Source organism: Tamandua tetradactyla, chromosome X (assembly GCF_023851605.1).
Source record: "Tamandua tetradactyla isolate mTamTet1 chromosome X, mTamTet1.pri, whole genome shotgun sequence".
Lineage (NCBI taxonomy): Eukaryota > Metazoa > Chordata > Mammalia > Pilosa > Myrmecophagidae > Tamandua > Tamandua tetradactyla.
In genome coordinates, this window is record NC_135353.1 from 99,627,110 (window position 1) to 99,646,824 (window position 19,715).

The 19,715-nt window shown below is 38.0% G+C and overlaps 1 long non-coding RNA gene and 1 other non-coding gene across 2 annotated transcripts in view; one reads left to right on the forward strand and one right to left on the reverse strand.

The window, feature by feature from the left end:
- Positions 1–19,715, reverse strand: part of LOC143670575 (uncharacterized) — a 62,798-nt gene that overhangs the window by 14,403 nt on the left and 28,680 nt on the right. The gene's annotated exons all lie outside the window — the stretch shown is intronic.
- Positions 6,983–7,090, forward strand: LOC143672275 (U6 spliceosomal RNA). The gene has a single exon (XR_013169744.1). It is a non-coding gene; the product is annotated as a U6 spliceosomal RNA (small nuclear RNA).

Genomic DNA, 19,715 nt, shown 5'->3' on the forward strand with positions numbered 1-19,715 from the left:
GTGACTTCATAGAGACACGTTACCTGAATGAGCAGGTGAAGTTCATCAAATAATTGGGTGACTAGTAACCAGCTTGGACAAGATGGGGGTCCCAGATTCTGGCTTGGCAGAGTCTCTTTGACAAGCACACACTTTGAAACAGTGATGATGAGAGCTAAGCGTTATGCCATCCTCCCAAGAGCCACAGGGTGACTTCTATGGTCACCACAGCAGGGCATGCATGCACGTTGGGTTTACCTTTACTATTCCTATAAGTTGTATCAACATCCACTGGGTTCTTTCATTTGTACTTTCCCTTCAAATAAAGTAATTTGGAACCAAAAAAAATGACCTCCTTTTGCCCCACCATGAATGCCCATTACCCATGCAAAGCAAACACCTGGGTTGGAAAACATCAAATGAGAACAAGCCCTGAGAGAAAGCATTACACAATCTCTTAGCAATGGAGAAACCTGGACCACCAGGTCCAGCTGTCACAAATAGCAGCCTCAGAAGCAGGTCTTTGTCAATGTTCACCCTGACTCTGGGTTTTAGTATTTCTGCTGGTTAGTTAAGTCACAGGCTTGCTTACTGACCCATAAGGGCTCACCATGAAGGCCATGGTCAAACAATTTTGTTCAAACAATATTGGGCTAATCCTAAAATTATATCCAAGGATGGGGCAGAGGAGAGTGCTGGCTATCGACCCTCAACTACCTACACCCAATATGCCACTGAATGTGGCTAATGACCCAAGGCTGTCCAATCTATATATCAAATGGGCCCACTGGCACCAGTGCATAAATTATTCTTGACCCAGCCATGACCTAAATGGCCTCACAAGTATAACCAAATCAAACTTGCATAGCTAATTGTCACCTACCCAAGCCTGCCTACATACTATTCTAAGACAAGAGCTCAGATTGCAAAGAGAGCCTAAAAGAAATTAATGCCCAACTGTCATACAAGTGTGGACAAAACATATTTTTCCTGTGGAGGAAAGTACAGGGGGCTGCACAAGAACACATAGCCAAAGTCCTTGTTAGGTGCATCCTAGAGAACATCCTAAAAGTCATAGAGCTCTGATGACAACCATTTTACAAAAACCTACAGAGACATCATGACTAGAATTGCCCAGTGGTATTTAAAATCCCATGACAAAATTCCCTATCCTTTATAGATTGCTACTTGGAAGGGATACCCACACTGGGTTGCCCCCTCCCCCAGTGATCATCACATCACCTCAGATAACATCACCCCAGCCCCTTATTTTGCCATTGAAGACAACACCACCCAAAACCACCACTGAGGGATACCCACTGCCATTCCTGTCACCCTGAAGAATCAGAGCCACCCCTATTCTCAAACCAGCTAATAAATTAAGATACTGCCTTGGGAAACGGGAAGAAAAATCTGTCACAATACTATCTATGACAGTTAGGTTCTGGTGTCAACTTGGCCAAGTGATGATGTCCATTTGTCTGGTCAGGCAAGCACTGGCCTGACCATTGCTGCAAGGGTATTTTGTGGCTAGTTGATAAACTGGAAGGCTAGTGTATTAAATCATCAGCCAGTTGATTGTATCTGTGGCTGATTACATCTGTGATCAACTAAGGCATGCGGCCCACCAAGAGATAATCCAATCAGTTGAAGACTTTTTAAAGAAAGAGAAGAGACTTTCACTGCTTCTTCAGTCAGTGAGCCTCGTCCTTCATGGAAGCTGCCAGCTTTACAGACTGCCCTATGGATTTTGGAGTCTTCCATTCCAATGGTTGTATGAGACACCTTTATAAATCTCATATTTACAGATATCTCCTGTTTGTTCAGTTTCTCTAGAGAACCCTGACTAATACACTACCTGATGAAAATGACAGACTGCTTAACCATGGATCCCTCTTCCTTATGTAATATTGATATGTCATGGTCAGGTTCATGTGTCAACTTGGCCAAGGGGTGGTACCTGTTTGTCTGGTTGGGCAAGTACTGTCCTGTCTGTTGCGATGAGGACATTTCATAGAATTAAATCATCAGTTTTCATAGAATTAAATCGCATCAGTTGCATCCACAGCTGATTCCATTTGTAATCAGCCAAGGGGAGTCTTCTGCAATGAGTGATGTTCAATCTAATCACTGGAAGCCTTTCAACGAGGATTCAGAAGAGACAGGCTCTCTTCCAGCTTTGGCTGGTAAGCCTCTCCTGTGGAGTTTGTCCAGACCCTCCATTGGAATCGTCAGCTTCACAGCCTGCCCTGCGGATTTTGGACTCTGCATTCCCATGGTCACATGAGACACATTTATAAATTTTATATTTGCGAGTGTTTCCTGTTGATTCTGTTTCTCTAGAGAACCATAATACATTATCACTGCGAGTCATGCTCCCCACTATTATAAAGTTGCCTTGCACTCTGCCATCCCCTACTAAAAACTAAACATTATAACTTTAATATTACACAACAGGGACAACCTTTCACCATCTAGAGGCCTACATGTTTGTCCTCAGTTTCCTTGCCTAAGCTCCAATCCCTCTGTATTTTAATAATGGCTAATACAACAACAAATAGATTCCTTAGCCCAGGTAGACTTAGATAACCACCTAGCCTTAGACTGCCTCTTGGCCAAAAAAGAGGGATGCCTATGCCATAAGAAACACCTCTTCCTGCAAATACATATATAATTCAGGGTAGATCAAAGCCAACTTACAAAAGACGACTCAAGAAATACAGATGTCTAAAAAAGCACATGAAAAGATGTTCAGCTTCACTAGCTATTAGGGAAATGCAAATCAAAACCACAATGAGATATCATCTCACACCCACTAGAATGGCCATTATTAAACAAACAGGAAACTAAAGTACTGAAGATGTGGAGAAACTGGAGCACTTATTCACTGCTTGATGGGAATGTAAAATGGTACAGCCATTATGGAGGACTGTTTGGTGGTTCCACAGGAAGCTAAGTTATAGAGTAGCCTTATGATCTGACAATAAGGCTACTCGGGATATACCCTGAATATCTGAAAGAAGGGATGTGATTAGACGTTTGCACACTGATGTTCATAGTAGCATTATCCACAATTGCCAAAATACAGAAACACTCAAGTGTCCATCAAGAGAAGAATGGATAAGCAAAATGTGGTATATACATATCATATGATGGAATCTTATTCAGCAGTAAGAAGGAATGAAATCCTGAAGTATGTGACAACATGGATGAACCTGCAGAACATTATGTTAAGTGAAATAAGTCTGTCACAAAAGGACAAATATTGTATGATTTCACTGATATGAACTAAATATAATATGTAAATGCATAGACATAAAATAGAGAATTTGTTACCAGGACATAAGACTAAAAAATGGGAACCAGGTGCTTCATAAGTGCAGAATGTTTAACTAGGTTCCCTGGGGGTGACTCTTAAGCCTAATTTTAAGTAAACTTAGCCTATCCCTTGCTGGGATAAGTTTCATAGAGGCAAACTCCAAGATTGAGGGCTTGGCCTATTGATTTGGTTGTCCCCACTGCTTGCGAGAATATCAGGAATTCTCCAAATGGGGAGGCTGAATTTTCCCCCTTTCTGCCCATTCCCCCAAGGGGACCCTGCAAATACCTCTTTATTCACTGTTCAAATCACTCTGGGATTTATTGAGGCATCACACTAACCTGGACAAACCAATAGAATCTCATGTCCTTTTCAAGGCTCTATGTACTTACGGTGTTCAATTAAACTGTCCACATAAGTTAAATTAGGAAATACACTAATCAAAATATAAATTTTGTACCAAATAAGCATTTCTTGCTTTAGTCTCACACAGAAGTTGAAGTTTTAAAATACGAATGACCATCTACTTTTAACATCCTGCAATATTGACATTCCATTGTTCTTCCTCACGCAAAAACATTCTTCAATTTGTACATTTAGTCATTATTATTGTAATTCTAGGCATTTTTGGTCTCCCCTGGTCCCATATTTAAAATCCAACTTAACCTAATGTGGAACATATAACTAAAAATATACTATACAAAGTTAAGAACTAAATCAATGGGTTTAATAAAAAATTAGACATAGTAAAAGAGAAAATAAGTGAACTCAAACATAGGATAAGGAAAAATATCTAGAATGAAGCCCAGAGAGACAGAATGATGAAAACTATAAAAGAGAAGGTAAAGGGCATAGAGACATAGTCAGAAGGTGTAACATATATGTATTGGATTCCCAGAAGGAGAAGAGAAAGAATTTGACAGAATCAGTGTTTATAGATATAATTTTCCAAAACTGAGAAAATATATCCATGCATTGATTAGAGATTCCCTGTGAGCCCCAATCAGGAAAAATCAAAAGAAGAACAAGTCCTGCCACCCTGAGGTGAAACTGCTAAAACCCAAAAGCAAAGCAAAAATCTTGAAAACATCCAGAGAGAGCAAATTAATGTCAAAGGAAAAATAATTACACTAATAGCTAACTTTTGAACAGAAACCATGAAGCAGAAGACAGTGGAATGATACGTCAAAGTACTAAAAGACAATACCTACCAATCTAGAATTCCACACCCATCAAAAATATTCTTGAAAAATTAAGGTGAAATGGCAATATTTATTTACTGATAAACAAAAACTGAAAGGTTTCACCATTAGCAAACCAACACTTAAAGAAATACTAAAGGAGGCTCTTTAGGTGTAAGGAAAGTTATTCTAGATGGGAAGTCAGAGATGTAGGAAGAAAAAAGAAAATGAAACTAGTAAATAAAGGAAAAAAGAATAAATAAGGGGGGAGAAGAGAAATTTGTAAAATGCTGATATAATAACAATAATAATAATGTGTTGTTGAATTTAAATATATGGTAAAAATTAAAATACATGACTGCAATAGCATGTAAGTCAGGAGAGAAGGTGCATGAAATTACAGCATTGTCGTATTTGCATTGAAACAAATCCATGAAGAAGTGCTTAACCTCATTAGTAACCAGAAAAATGGAAATGCAAACTGCAATGAGATACTCTATATGTCCACCAGAATGGCTAACATTAAAAAGATTGCCTCACTGGTAAGAATGTGGAGCTAATAGAATAGTTACACACTGCTTATAATGCAGCATTCAGTTAGACAGAAAGTCACAGATATGTGCAACAAGAGACATGTGTGAGAAACGTTGCAACAGCCTTATTCTTAATAGTTACAAACTGGTTACAGCCCAAATAACCATCAAGAGAAAAATGACTAAATGAATTATTGTTTATTCATACAATGGAATACTTTAGTGCCATGTTTTCCAATATAGTAGCCTCTAGATTAGACACATGTGGCTCCTTAGATTTAAAATTAAATTAATTAAAATAAAATAAAATGAAATTGCAGTTCCTCAGTAACATTATCTCCATTTCAAGTGCTCAATAGTCTCATGTGGCTACTGGATATTGTATTGGACAGTGAAGACACAGAACATTTTCACCGTGGCAAAAAATTTAGAAAACACTGCTACAGAGTAGGGTTCAGCAAATTTTTTATATAAAGGGCCAGGCAGTAAATATTTTAGACTTTGCAGGCTATATGGTCTCTGTGGCAACTACTCAGCTCTGCCTTTATATCATGAAAGTATCCAGAGACAACACTTTAAAAAAAGGGTGTGACTGTATTCCAATACAACTTTATAGGCACTAAAGTTTGTATTTCACAAAATGTCATTCTTCTTGTTATTTTTCCCCACACATTCGAAAATGTAAAAAACATTGTTAGTTCACAGGCCTTATAAAAACAGACACTGGGCGGGATTTGGCACAGCTGAAAGAAAGAATTAGTGAATTTGAAGGTAGGATAATTAAAATTATTCAGTCTGAGGAGCAGAAATGGAATGAAAAAAAGTAAGCGGAACCTATGGGACCAGGGGAGAAGAGAAAGAGAAAGGGGAAGAAAAATATTTGAAGAAATAATGGCTAAAACCTTCCCAAATTTGTCAAAAGATATGAATACGCACATTTAAGACTCTCAACAAACATCAGACAGGATAAACTCAAAGACAGAGACACGGAAACCTATTATAGTCAAACTGCTAAAGGATAAAGACAAAGACAGGATCCTAAAAGTAGCAAGAAAGAAGCGACTCATCACATACAAAGGACCACCAATAACACTGAGTGCTGATTTCTCAAAAGAAACCAAGGAGGCCAGAAAACAGTTGGATGACATATTTAAAGTGACAAAAGAAAAAAACTGAACCAAGAATTCTATATTAGGAAAAACTGCCCTTCAAAAAATAAGGGAGAAATCGAGACATTTCCAGTTAAACAGAAGTTAAGATTGCAACTATTCTGTAAATTTTTAATTATTTCAAAATACAAAATTTAAGGGAAAAAAAGCTGAGGGTGATCATTACTACTAGATCTGCATACAAGAAATGTGGAAAGGAGTCCTACAGGATGAAAGGAAAGGATAATAGACAGTAACTTAACCATATGAAGAAATAAAGATCCATGATAAAGGTAACTACATAAGTAATGCCATTATTATTGCATTCTTAGTCTATAACTATATTTTTATTTCCTACATGATATAAATTACAGATGCATAAATTAATCATAATTCTATGTTATTGGGCAGGAAAAATATAAAACCTAATTTGTAATAAGAATGACATAAAATGGGGTAGGGTATAGGAACAGAGATTGTGTATGCTATTGAAGTTAAGTTGGCTTCAATTCAAACTAGATTGTTAGAGATTTAGGTTGTTAAATGTTACCCTACATTAACCAAAAAGAAAATATCTTCTAAAATATACGGAAAAAAAATGAAAACGTAATTAAAACGTTTCACTTGCAATGGTCAACTTTAAACAGAAGAAGGCAACAGTGGCGACAATGAAAGACAAAAAGGTAGAAAATGTACCCAAAAGAGGGCAGAATGGCTAAAGTAAGCCCAGCTTTATCAGTAATTACTTTGAAAGAAAATGGTTTAAACACTCCAATTAAAAGGCAACGATTGGCAAAACTGATTCTTAAATAAACATGATCTGTGCTTGCTTCATATACTACATATGTTACAACTGGAACGACACAGAGAAGATTAGCATGGCCCGTGCACAGGGATGACACGCAAATTCATGAAGCATTCCATATATTTTGTTCTGCATACTCTGTCACTTTATTCTTTTTTTCTTTCTCTCTGTCACTTTAATATAAAAAAGCATTCATTGCCATGCAGAAGCAGGTAAGTCATTACCTAGCCCTTCCTGGTCTGCATGGACAGATCTGCTTAGTTCTGTGGTTCAATATTAAGCAACTCTTTGTTTCTTAACATGGAACCAAAATCCTGTCACCCAACATCTTCGTCAATAAAAAATCTGATATTCATTCACCTATCAAAAAAAATCATGATCTAACTATATGCTGTCTACAGAAGACTCGGCTAAGACACAGAGATGCAAATATCTTGAAAGTGAAGGTATGGAAAAAATATTCTGTACAACTAACAACCAAAAGAGAGCTGCGTGGCTAAACAAATGCCTTAGTTTGTCAGGGCTGTTATGACAAATTCCACACTATGGGTTGGCTTAAAAAACAAAAATTTATTGGCTTACAGTTTTGAAGACTAGATACACAACATTGAGGTATTGGCAAGCCTTGCTTTCTCCAAAGTCTCTCATGCTCTAGAAATAGCTTTGTAGACATACTCCATTAGATGGTGATCTCTCACTCTCTTTGTGTCTGCTTTTCTGGTTTCTGTTGATTTCTGTCTTCACCTGGTTTCTTGCTTCTCCTAAATCACTGAATCCAAAATTTTTTTTATCCCTGTAAGGCTTACAGTTATACAGATTAAGACCCATCTTGATTCAATTTAGGATCTTCGAAGATCCTATTCACAAGAAATAAGATCTTCAAAGATCCTATTCAAAAATGAATTCACACTCTCACTCACTTTAACATATTCAAAGACACTATTTACATGCGTTCACACCCACAGGAATGTAGATTAATATGTCTTTTGTGGAGCACATGATGCAATCCCCAAACAACTGATACCAGACAAAATAGACTTTAAAACAAAAATTGTAACAAGAGTCGTTGTGTTAGTTAGATCCAGTTGTCAACTTGGCCAGGTGAGCATACCTAGTCTTGTTGCTGCGGACATAAGCCAACAGTACGTGAACCTCATCTGTTGCTAATTACATCTGCAGTCAGCTAGGAGGCGTGTCTGCTGCAATGAGTGACGTTTGACTTAATTGGCTGGTGCTTAAATGAGAGATTGCAATGTAGCAAAGCTAAGCAGCTCGGCATTCCTCATCTCAGCACTTGCAGCTCAGCCCAGGCCTTTGGAGATGCAGGAAGAAGTCACCCTGGGGAAAGTTGTTGGAAACCAGGGGCCTGGAGAGAAGACCAGCAGAGACCATCCTGTGCCTTCCACATAAGAAAGAACCTCAGCGGAAAGTTAGCTGCCTTTCCTCTGAAGAACCAACAAAATAAATCCCCTTTTATTAAAAGCCAATCCGTCTCTGGTGTGTTGCATTCCAGCAGCTAACAAACTAGAACAGTCGTAGAAAGATATTTTATAACAGAAGTGATAGAAGGACATCAAGAAGATAAGAAAATTATAAACATGTATGCATCTAACAGCAGAACCCCCAAATTCATGAAGCAAAAACTGACAGAATTGAAGAGAGAAATAGAAAATTCAATAATAATACTGGAGACTTCAATACACCATTTCTAATAATGGCTAGAACAACTAGAAAGAAGATCAATGAGGAAATAGAAGACTTGAAAATCACTATAAATACTATGTGTTTTCACTACAAACATATCACTATAAACAACTAGACCTAACAGACATCTATAGAACACTCCATCCAACAAGTGCAGAATACACATTCTTCTCAAGTGCATATGGAACATTCTCCAGGATAGACCATATATGTTAGGTGACAAAACAAGTCTCAAAACACTTTAAAATACTGAAAACATGCAAGGCATCTTCTACTACAATGGAATGAAGCTATAAATCAATAAGAGAAAGAAAACTCATGAATATGTGGAAAAGAAAGGATATGTCTTAACAACCAGTATGTGTCACAACTATCAAAAATTTTTGTGTGCTGCCTCAGCTCCATCTTACACTGGCTAAGCCACTTGCCTCACTACTGGACTTTGATCATTTAATAAGCAGCTTTCCATCTCTGGGGCATAAACTCCCCCAGAGCCCAAACCCGCATCTGCGGCCACCACAGAAGCTCCCCCCAAACCCACAGCTTGATAAGTTAAATAAATGATAAGGTAACAAAACCCACCACTTTCAGACCCGCAGTCCCTTCAACTTTTTATGCACATTTGCTTTTTGCTAATCAATCCCTGACTCCCATGGGAAATCTGCTAACCTCTACCCCTAGAACATAATAAAGCCCATAGGTCCCTCTCACTGTGCTTATGTGCTCCCCACCTGCTGGTTGAGTCACCCAAGAAGATTGTGCTTCCCAACCACCTCTCATGGCAACCCTCTCTATATGGAGCCTATGAGTAACAAAAAAAACTGGTGCTCATGACACCAGACCCAAATTTAAAACCCAACCTAAACCCTTCAGAGTGCACTGGCCTTGGGCAAAAAACTTCCAGATAGGAGGGCTGAAGCTCAAGAAAATCTCTGCCTTATCACTAGCCGATTACAAAATCAAGAAACAGACCTCTCAGGGAATAAATACCAGAGTTAACATTTTAAAATATTAAAATATACAGTGTGCAACCAGAGTATAAGGCAAAAAAGAAACAGGAAATGATGGCCTATCCAAAGAAAGAGGGAAAAAAAAATCCAGAAAACACCAGCAAAGAAAACCAGAATGTTGACACACCAAACAAAGACTTTAAAAAAATGACCTTGAGAGAACCAGAGACCATCCAGCTAGTGCAAATAACCTAACATGCATGCCCTGTGCTGGTTTGAAAGGATTTATGTATCCTAGAAAAACCATGTTTTAAACCTAACCAATCTCGTGGGAGCATCAGTTTCTTCTAATTCCTATTCAGTACCATAGGTTGGAAACTTGATTAGGTAATTTCCATGGAGATGTGACTCAAATATGGGTATTAAACTTGATTAGATGGAGACGTGTCTCCACCCATTCTACGTGAGTCTTGATTAGTTTACTGGAATACTATAAAAGAAGAATTTTGGAGAAAGCTTCAGAATGCCGCAGAACCATGAAGCACAGAGTCCACCAGCCTGCAACTTTTGGAATGAAGAAGGAAAATGCTTCCCGGGAAGTTTCATGGAACTGGAAGCCAGAAGAGAAAGCTAGCAGACCTTCCCATGTGCCCTTCCAGCTGAGAGAGAAACCCTGAATGTCACCGGCCTTCTTGAACCTAGGAATCTTTCTCTGGACGCCTTAGATTGAACATTTCTATAGAGTTGTTTTAACTGGGACATTTATTCAGCCTTAGAACTGTAAACTAGCAACTTATTAAATTCACCTTTTTTAAAGTCATTCTGTTTCTGGTATATCACATTCCAGCAGCTAGCAAACTAGAACATGCCCCTTTCCAAAAGGAGGCCCGGAACCCTTAGGAGTGCAGGGACAGGGAGACAGGGACAAGGAAGTAAGCAAAACCACAATCTTTGAATGCGCTATAACTACACGTGCCATCCCTGCCCTGCGACCTGCGACTCCCCTCACACCCCACGCACCTGAACCCTGTTACCTGCTCCCCCACCACGCTCCAAACACCCACCCTGCTCCACTCCACGCATCCCCACCACAGGTTCAGGAGTTTTTGCCTCGGCAGAGAGGAGGCAGGGCTAACAGCAAAAAAAAAAAAAAAAAAAAAAGAACAGAGGCTTTTTGAGTTGGACAGCACGAAATACTGGAAAAGGGCTGGACCCCAAGAAAAGGGGTTCCATAGAGCTTGCAGATGCACAGAGTCATGTACTAACTTAAGCTCTTGATTATGAAACACTAGGAGCAGGGGGCCAGTCCCGAAAAGGCCTTTTTCTTTGCTTTTTTCCTACTCCTTAACAGCTCATTAGACAGAACTGAAAGCACTCTGAGTATAGAGCACTGCCCCACACAAGGGCAAAATTAAGCTTGCTAAAAGACAAAGTAACTAGTCAGGTGAAAGGAGTGAAATCCCTAAAGGGTATATCTACCCCAAGAGAAAGGTAGGCCCAGATCAAGTGGAATCCCTCCTTCAATGTATTCAGGCCCCAGGGACTAGAAAACGGGAGCAATTAGAGCCATCCTACAACCTCATCTTTGTCTCACCAATGCCCAGCAGGGAAAGTCTGCTGAAATTAAAGGCATCACATCACTTTAAGCTGGTGGGAAAGCGTGGGCAGACAAGCACCACATGCCAGGCAAGATAGGAAAAGCACAGAGTCTAGAGGTTTCATAAGAAAGTCTGACAACTTGCTAGGTCTCACCCTCACAGAAAACTGATGCTGGCTACTCTTTCTTACTGAGTAGACCTGTCTGGTCTGCGAAAATCTAATGGGTCTATAATATCTGAGGAGACCCTCCTCAAAAAAAAAAAAAAAAAAAAAAGCCAGAAGGTTCCACATAGGCAGGGCAAGAAACAGAAAAATAAAAATTGAAAAAGTCTCATCATTTAAACAGAACCTATGCTTGAGGTCTAGATAAGTTGATCCGAATGTCAAACAACAAATAGAGAACAGAGCCATCCAGCAAGAAAATACTAGGTAAAAGAGTGAAACAACCTGCAGAATAAACTAATTAAGGAAATCAAATACCTAGATACCAGCAAAAAAATAACTAGTCATACTAGGAAAATCGAAGATATGGTTCAAAGGAACAAAACAACACTTCAAATGGCATACAGAACTTCAAACAATTAATTCAGGACGTTCAAACAGAATGCAAAATAGCGTCAAAAATAAAATCAACAAAGTGAGGGACTGTTCTAGTTTATTAGCTGCCTGAATGCAATATACAAGAAACACAACAGCTTTTAAAAAGGAGAATTTATAAAGTCATTGGTTTACAATTCTAAGGCAGTGAAAATGTCCAAATTAAAGCAAGACTAAAAATGTCCAATCTAAGACATCCAGGGAAAGATAACTTGGTTCAAGAAGGCCGATGATGTTCAGGGTTTCTCTCTCAACTGGAAAGGCATGTGACAAACATGGCAATGTCTGCTAGCTTTCTCTCCATGCTTGTTTCATGAAGCTCCCCTGGAGGCATTTTCTTTCTTCATCTTCAAAGGTCTCTGGCTGTGTGGGCTCTTGTGGTTTTCATGGTTCTCATGCTTTTTCCAAAATGTTTCCTCTGTTAAAGGATTCCAGTAAATTAATCATGACTCACTGGAATAGGAGTCATATCTCCCTCTAATCAAAGATTAATATCCACAACTGGGCATGTGACATCTCCATGGATATAATCTAATCAAGTTTCCAACCTACAGTACTGAATAGGGATTAAAAGAAACAGCTGACTCCAGCAGATGGATCAGGATTAAAACGTGGCTTTTCTAGGGTACATAATCCTTTCAAACCAGTACAGGGAGAATATAAAAAAGACACTAGGCTAACAGAAAGAAGAACTCGAAAGTTTGAAAAAACAAATCACAGAATTTATGGGAAAGAAAGACACAATAAAAGAGATGAAAAAACAATGTAAACCTACAATAGATTTGAAGAGGCAGAAGAAAAATTAGTGAACTGGAAGACTGGCCATTTGAAATCCAACACACAAAAATATATATAGGGAAAATAATGGAAAAATATGAGCAGGGTCTCAGTGAATTGAATGACAACATGAGGGCAATGAATATACATATTGTGGGTGTTCCAGAAGGAGAAGGGAAGGGACAAGGAGGAGAAAGACTAATAGAGGAAATAATCACTGAAAATTTCCCATCTCAAAAGACATAAAATTACAGATCCAAAAAGTACAGCATACCCCAAACAGAAAAGATCCAAACAAACATACTCCAAAACACTTCCTATCAGATTGTCAAATGTCAAAGACAAAGAGAGAACTCTGAAAGCAGCAAAAGAAAAGCAATCTATCACATACAAGAGAAGCCCAATAAGACTATGTGTGGATTTCTCAGCAGAAACCATGTGTTCTAGTTTGCTAGCTGTCGGAATGCAATATACCAGAAACAGAATGGCTTTTAAAAAGGGGAATTTAATAAGTTGCTAGTTTACAGTTCTAAGGCTGAGAAAATGTCCCAATTAAAACAAGTCTATAGAAATGTCCAACCAAAGGCATGCATCCAGGGAAAGATACTTTGGTTCAAGAAGGCCGGTGAAGTTCAGGGTTTCTCTCTCAAGTGAGAAGACACATGGCGAATACAGTCAGGGCTTCTCTCTCAGCTGGAAGGGCACATGGCAAACACAGCGGCATCTGCTAGCTTTCTCTCCTGGCTTCCAGTTTCATGAAGCTCCCCGGGAGGCATTTTCCTTCTTCATCTCCAAAGGTCGCTGGTTGGTGGACTCTCTGCTTCGTGGTGCTGCAGCATTCTCTGCTCTCTCTGAATCTCTTATTCTCCAGAATGTTTTCCTGTTTTATGGGACTTGAGAAACTAATCAAGACCCACCTGAATGGGTGGAGGCATGTCACCTAATCCAGTTTAACAACCACTCTCGATTATATCACATCTTCAGGGAGATGATCTGATTACAGTTTCAAACATACAGTATTGAATAGGGATTATTCTGCCTTTATGAAATGGGATTTAGATTAAAACATGGCTTTTCTAGGGGACATACAGCCTTTCAAACCAGTACACCACGGCAGTGAAAATGCAGTGATATGATTCTAAAACAGAAAAGATGCTAAAGAAGAATTGTACATCAACAAAACTGTCCTTCAAAAATGAGGGCAAGGGTGGTGCACCAGTGGCTCAGTGGCAGAATTCTTGCCTGCTGTTCTGGTGACCCAGGTTCAATTCCCAGAGCCTGCCTATGCCAAAAAAACAAAAAATAAAACTGAGGGGGAGATTAAAATTATTTCAGACAAACAATCACTGAGAGAATTTGTGGCTAAGGGACTGGCTCTGCAAGAAATACTAAAGGGAGCACTACAGGCACATAGAAAAAGGCAGGATAGAGAGGTCTGGAGAAAAGTGTAGAAATGAAGACTATCAGTAAAGGTAAAAAGAGAAAAAAAATAGATATGACATATAAAATCCAAAAACAAAATGGAAGAAGTATTGCCTTTACAGTAATAACATTAAATGTTAATGGGTTAAACTCCCCAATCAAAAGACATAGACTGGCTAAGAATGGGTTAAAAAACAGGGCCCATATATATACTGTCTACAAGAGACTCATATTAGACCCAAAGACAAAAATAAGTTGAAAGTGAAAGGTTGGGAAAAGATACTTCATGATAACAATCAGAAAAAAGCAGGAGTAGCTATACTAATATCCAACAAATTAGACTTTATATGTAAAATAATTTAAAAAGAAAGACACTATGTATTAATAAAAGGAACAATTAAACAAGAAGAAATAACAATCATATGCACATTTATGCACCAAGCCAGACTGCTCCAAAGTACATGAGGGAAATACTGACAACACTGAAGGGAGAAATGGACATCTCTACCATAATCATTGGAGAATTCAATTTCCTGCTCTCATCAATGGATAGACATCTAGACAGAGAATCAATGAAGAAACAGAGAATTTGAATAATATGATAAATGAACTAGACTTAAAAGACATTTACAGAACATTACACCCCACAACATTTTTCTCAAGTACTCATGGATCATTCTCAAGGATAGACCATATGCTGGGTAACAAAGAAAATCTCAATGAATTTTAATTTTAAAAGAGTGAAGTCATACAAAACACTTTCTCAGACCATAATGGAATGAAGTTGGAAATCAATAACAAGCAGAAGGCCAGAATATTCACAAATATGTGCATGCTAAACAACACACTCTTAAACAACCAGTGGTCTAGGAAGAAATTACAAGAGAAATCACTAAATATCTCAAGGCAAATGAAAATGAAACACAACATATCAAAATTTATGGGACGCAACAAAGGTAGTGCTGCAAGGGAAACTTTTTTTTACCTTTTTACCTTTTAAAAAAGAAGAAACAGAAAAAATCAAAGACGTAACTGATCACTTGGAAGAACTACAGAAAGAACAGCAAACTAATGCCAAAGCAAATAAAAGGAAAGAAATAATATTTCTTATTATTAGATTAAAGCAGAAACAAATGAAGTTGAGAACATGAAAACAATGAAGAATATCAATAAAATCAGAAGTTGGTTCTTTGAAAAAAATCAATAAAATTGATGAAACCTTAGCTAGATTGACAAAAAAGAGAAAGGATGTAAATAAATAAAACCAGAAATGGAAGAGAGGATATAACCACTAGCCTCACAGAAATAAAAGAGGTAATAAGAGGATACTATGAGCAAATATATGCTAATAAACAAGACAAAGTCGATTAAATGGACAACTTTCTAGAAAGGCATGAACAACCAACACTGACTCAACAATAAATAGATAACATCAACAAACCAATCACAAGTAAAGAGCTTGAATCAGTCCCCAAGAAAGTCACAGAAAATAAAAGTTCATAATCAGATGACTTCACATGTGAATTCTACCAAGCATTCAAGAAAGAATTAGTACCAATCCCACTCAAACTCTTCAAAAAAAATTGAAGAGGAGGGAAAGCTACCATACTCATTCTATTAAGCCAACATCACCCTCATACCAAAGCCAGACAAAGACATTATAAGTAAAGAAAATTATAGACCAATCTCTCTAATGAATATGGATGCAAAATATAGAATCCAGCAGTACATTAAAGAATTAGACACCATGACCAAGTGGGAGTGATTCCAGGTATGCAAGGATGGTTCAAAATAAGAAAACCAATTAATATAACACACCATATCAACAAATCAAATCAGAAAAACTACACAATCATCTTGATTGAAGCAGAAAAGGCATTTGACAAAATTCAACATCCTTTCTTGATGAAACACTTCAACGGATAGGAATAGAAGGGAACTTCCTCAAAATGAACTTTCTCAATGGAGAAAGACTGAAAGCTTTCTCTCTAAGATGAGGAACAAGACAAGGATGCCAAGTGCCACCACTGTTATTCAATATTGTACTAGGAGTTCTAGCTAGAGCAATGAGACAAGAAAAAGAAATAAGAGGCATCCAAAATGGAAAGGAAGAAGTAAAATTCTCACTGTTTGCAGGTGATATGATACTATATGTAAAAAATCCCGAAAAACCTATAGCAAAGCTACTAAAGCTAATAAATGAGTATAGTGAAGTGGCAGGGTACAAGATCAACACCCCAAAATCAGTAATTATTCTATACACTAGTAATGAGCAATCTGAGAAGGATATTTTAAAAAGCCTATTTATAATAGAAACCAAAAGAATCATATATTTAAGAACAAATTTAACTGAGGATATAAAATACCTATACACAGAAAACTAATGGAAATTGCTAAAAGATGTGCATACCATGTTCATGGATTGGAAAACTAAATATAGTTAAGATATCAATTCTATGCAAACTGATTTATAGATTCAATGCAATACCAATTAAAATCCCAAAAACTTATGTTGCAGAAATGGAAAAACCAATAATCAAATTTATTTGAAAGGGAAGGATGCCCCAGATAGCTAAAAATATCTTAAGAAAGAAAAAAGAAATGGGAGGTCTTATACTACCTGACATTAAAGCATAATACAACGCCACCGTATGGTCAAAACAGCATGGTACAGGCATATAAGATACATACACTGACCAATGGAATAGAACAGAGTGTTCAAAAATAGGCCCTTCATCTATGGACAATTGATCTTTGATAATGTGGTCTAACCAACCCACATGGGACAGAGCAGACTCATCAATAAATGGTGCTTGGTGAATTGGATATCCATATGCAAAAGAACAAAAGAGGAGTCATATCTCACACTTTATTCAAAAATTAACTCAAAATGGCTAGAAGACCTAAACATTACAGCTAAGACCATAAAACTCTTAGAAGAAAATGTAGGGTAATACCTTATAAATCTTGTAAAAGGAGGCAGTTTCCTAGACCTCACACCCAAAGCACGAGCATTGAAAAAGAAATAGATAAATGGGAACTTCTCAAAATTAAACACTTTTTGCATCAAAGAACTTTGTCAAGAAAGCAAAAAGGCAGCCTAAGCAATGGGAGACAATATTTGGAAACCACACATCAGATAAGGGTTTAGTATCCAGAATATATAAAGAGATTCTTCAACTCAATAGCAAAAAGGCAAACAACCCAGTCAAAGCAATGGGCAAAAGACTTGAACAGACACTTCTTAGAAGAGGAAACACAAATGGCTAAATGTACATGCAAAGATGCTCAACTTCACTGGCTATAAGGGAAATGCAAATCAAAACCACAATGAGATATCATCTAACACCCACTAGAATGACCACTATGAATAAAAGAGAAAATGACAAGTGCTGAAGAGGATGTGGAGAAAGAGGCAGACTTATGCAGTGTTGGTGGGAATGTAAAAGGGTACAACTGCTCTGGAAGGCTGTTTGGTGGTTCCGCAGGAAGCTAAATATTTAATTGCCACATGGTCCAGCAGTCCCATTACTAAGTATATATTCAGATGGCCTGAGGGCAAGGATACAAACGGACATTTGCAAACCAATGTTTATAGCAGCATTATTTACAATTTGCCAAGAGATGGAAACAGCCCAAATGTCCATCGATGGATGAGTGGTTAAACAAGCTATAGTATATACATATGTTGGAATATTACACAGTTGTAAAACAAAATCAAGTAATGAAGCATGTAACAACATGGATGAAGTTTGAGGACATTATGCTGAGTGAAATTAGTAAGAAATAAAAGGACAAATACTGCATGGTCTCATTAATATAAACTAATATTAATGAGTGAACTTTGAGAATTGAAGTCAAGAACATAGGTTATCAGCAGATACAAATAGGGTACTGTGCCAGTTTGAAAGGATTATGTACCCTAGAAAAGCCATGTTTTAATCTTGATCCATCATATGGAGGCAGCCATTTCTTTTAACCCCAATTCAGCACTATATGTTGGAAACTTGACTAGATTATATCCACAGAGATTTCACACATGCAATTTCGGGTATTCACCTTTGATTAGTGGGAGATGTGATTCCCCCCATTACAAGTGGCTCTTAATTGGTTTACTAGAATCCTTTAAAGAGGAAACATTTTAGAAAAAGCTTCAGAGCCACAAGAACCATGACAGCCCATGCAGCCAGTGACCTTTGGAGATGAAGAATGAAAATGCCCCAGGGGAGCTTCAAGAAACAAGAAGCTTCGAGTGAAAGCTAGCAGACATTGCCATGTTCATCACGTGCCTTTCCATCCTGAATGTCAGCCTTCTTGAGCCAAGGTATTGTTCCCTGGATGCCTTAGATTGGACATTTCTAAATCCTTACTTTAATTTGGATACTTCCACAGCTTTAGAACTGTAAGCTTTGCAACTTAATAATTTTCCCTTTTTAAGAGCCATTGTTTCTGGTATATCACATCCTGGCAGCTTGCAAACTAGAGCAGGTAGAGATTGGGCAATTGTTGCTGAAAGAATACAGATTATGCAACAGGACTAGTTGTAAAAATTCAGAAATGGATAGCATAATACTACTTGATTGTAGCACAATAATATAAGTAAACTGAATGAAAATGAATGAGTATGATTGAGAGAAAAGGGTTGGGGCACATATGAAACCCGAAGGTAAGATAGAGGATAAAGACTGAGACGGCATAATTTAGGAATGCCTAGGAACAATGATGGTGATTAAATGTACAAATAAAGAAATGTTTTTGCATAAGGGAGAACAAATGAATTTCAGCATTGCAGGGTGTTGAAAATAGATTGTATATGGGTAAAAGTACAGTCAATGCAAGCTAGGTTCTATAGTCCACAGTAACATTCTAATATGCTTCCACTTAATGTAACAAAGTCATTACGCCAAAACTAAATGTCAACAGGTGGGGGAAAGGGGAATGGGGGAGGGGTATGGATTTGTCTTCATATAGATTATGGTGATGAAGGCATATCTATTCACTGAGGTTGGATTGTATGATGTGTGAATAAAACTGCTTAAAAGTGAACAGAGAGGGCGGGCCGCGGTGGCTCAGCGGGCAAAGTGCTTGCCTGCTATGCCGGAGGACCTCGGTTCGATTCCCGGCCCCAGCCCATGTAACAAATACGGAGAAACAGAATACAATAAAAAACAAGAAAATGTTTAAAGATGTTTCCCTTTCTTCCTTCCTTCCTTCCTTCTATCCTTCCTTCCTTCTCTCTGTCTTTCCTTTAAAAAAAAAAAAGTGAACAGAGAGAAACAAGTTCTAGAGAAAATGCAGAGAAAGAGATGTACCTATTCACTGATGTTAGGGAAAGTGAGAGGTGCAGCCCCTCGGAGGGCAGTGCGGTGGTTCCACAGGAGGCTAGGGGTGGGGTTGCCATATGATTCTGCAACCCCATTGCTCAGTATGTACCTGGAAGAATGGAGTGTGGGGACAGGAATGGACATTTGCACACTGGTGTTTATGGAGGCTATGTTCATAATTCACCATGGATGGAGGTGGCCTAAGGATACAACTGAGTAATGGAGTCACATCTCCCTCTATTCAAAAGTTAATATCCACAATTAGGTGAGTCACATCTCCGTGGAGATAACCTAATCAAGTTTCCAATCTACAGTACTGAATAGGATTAGAAGAAATGGTTGCTCCCACAAGATTGATTAGGATTAAAACATGACTT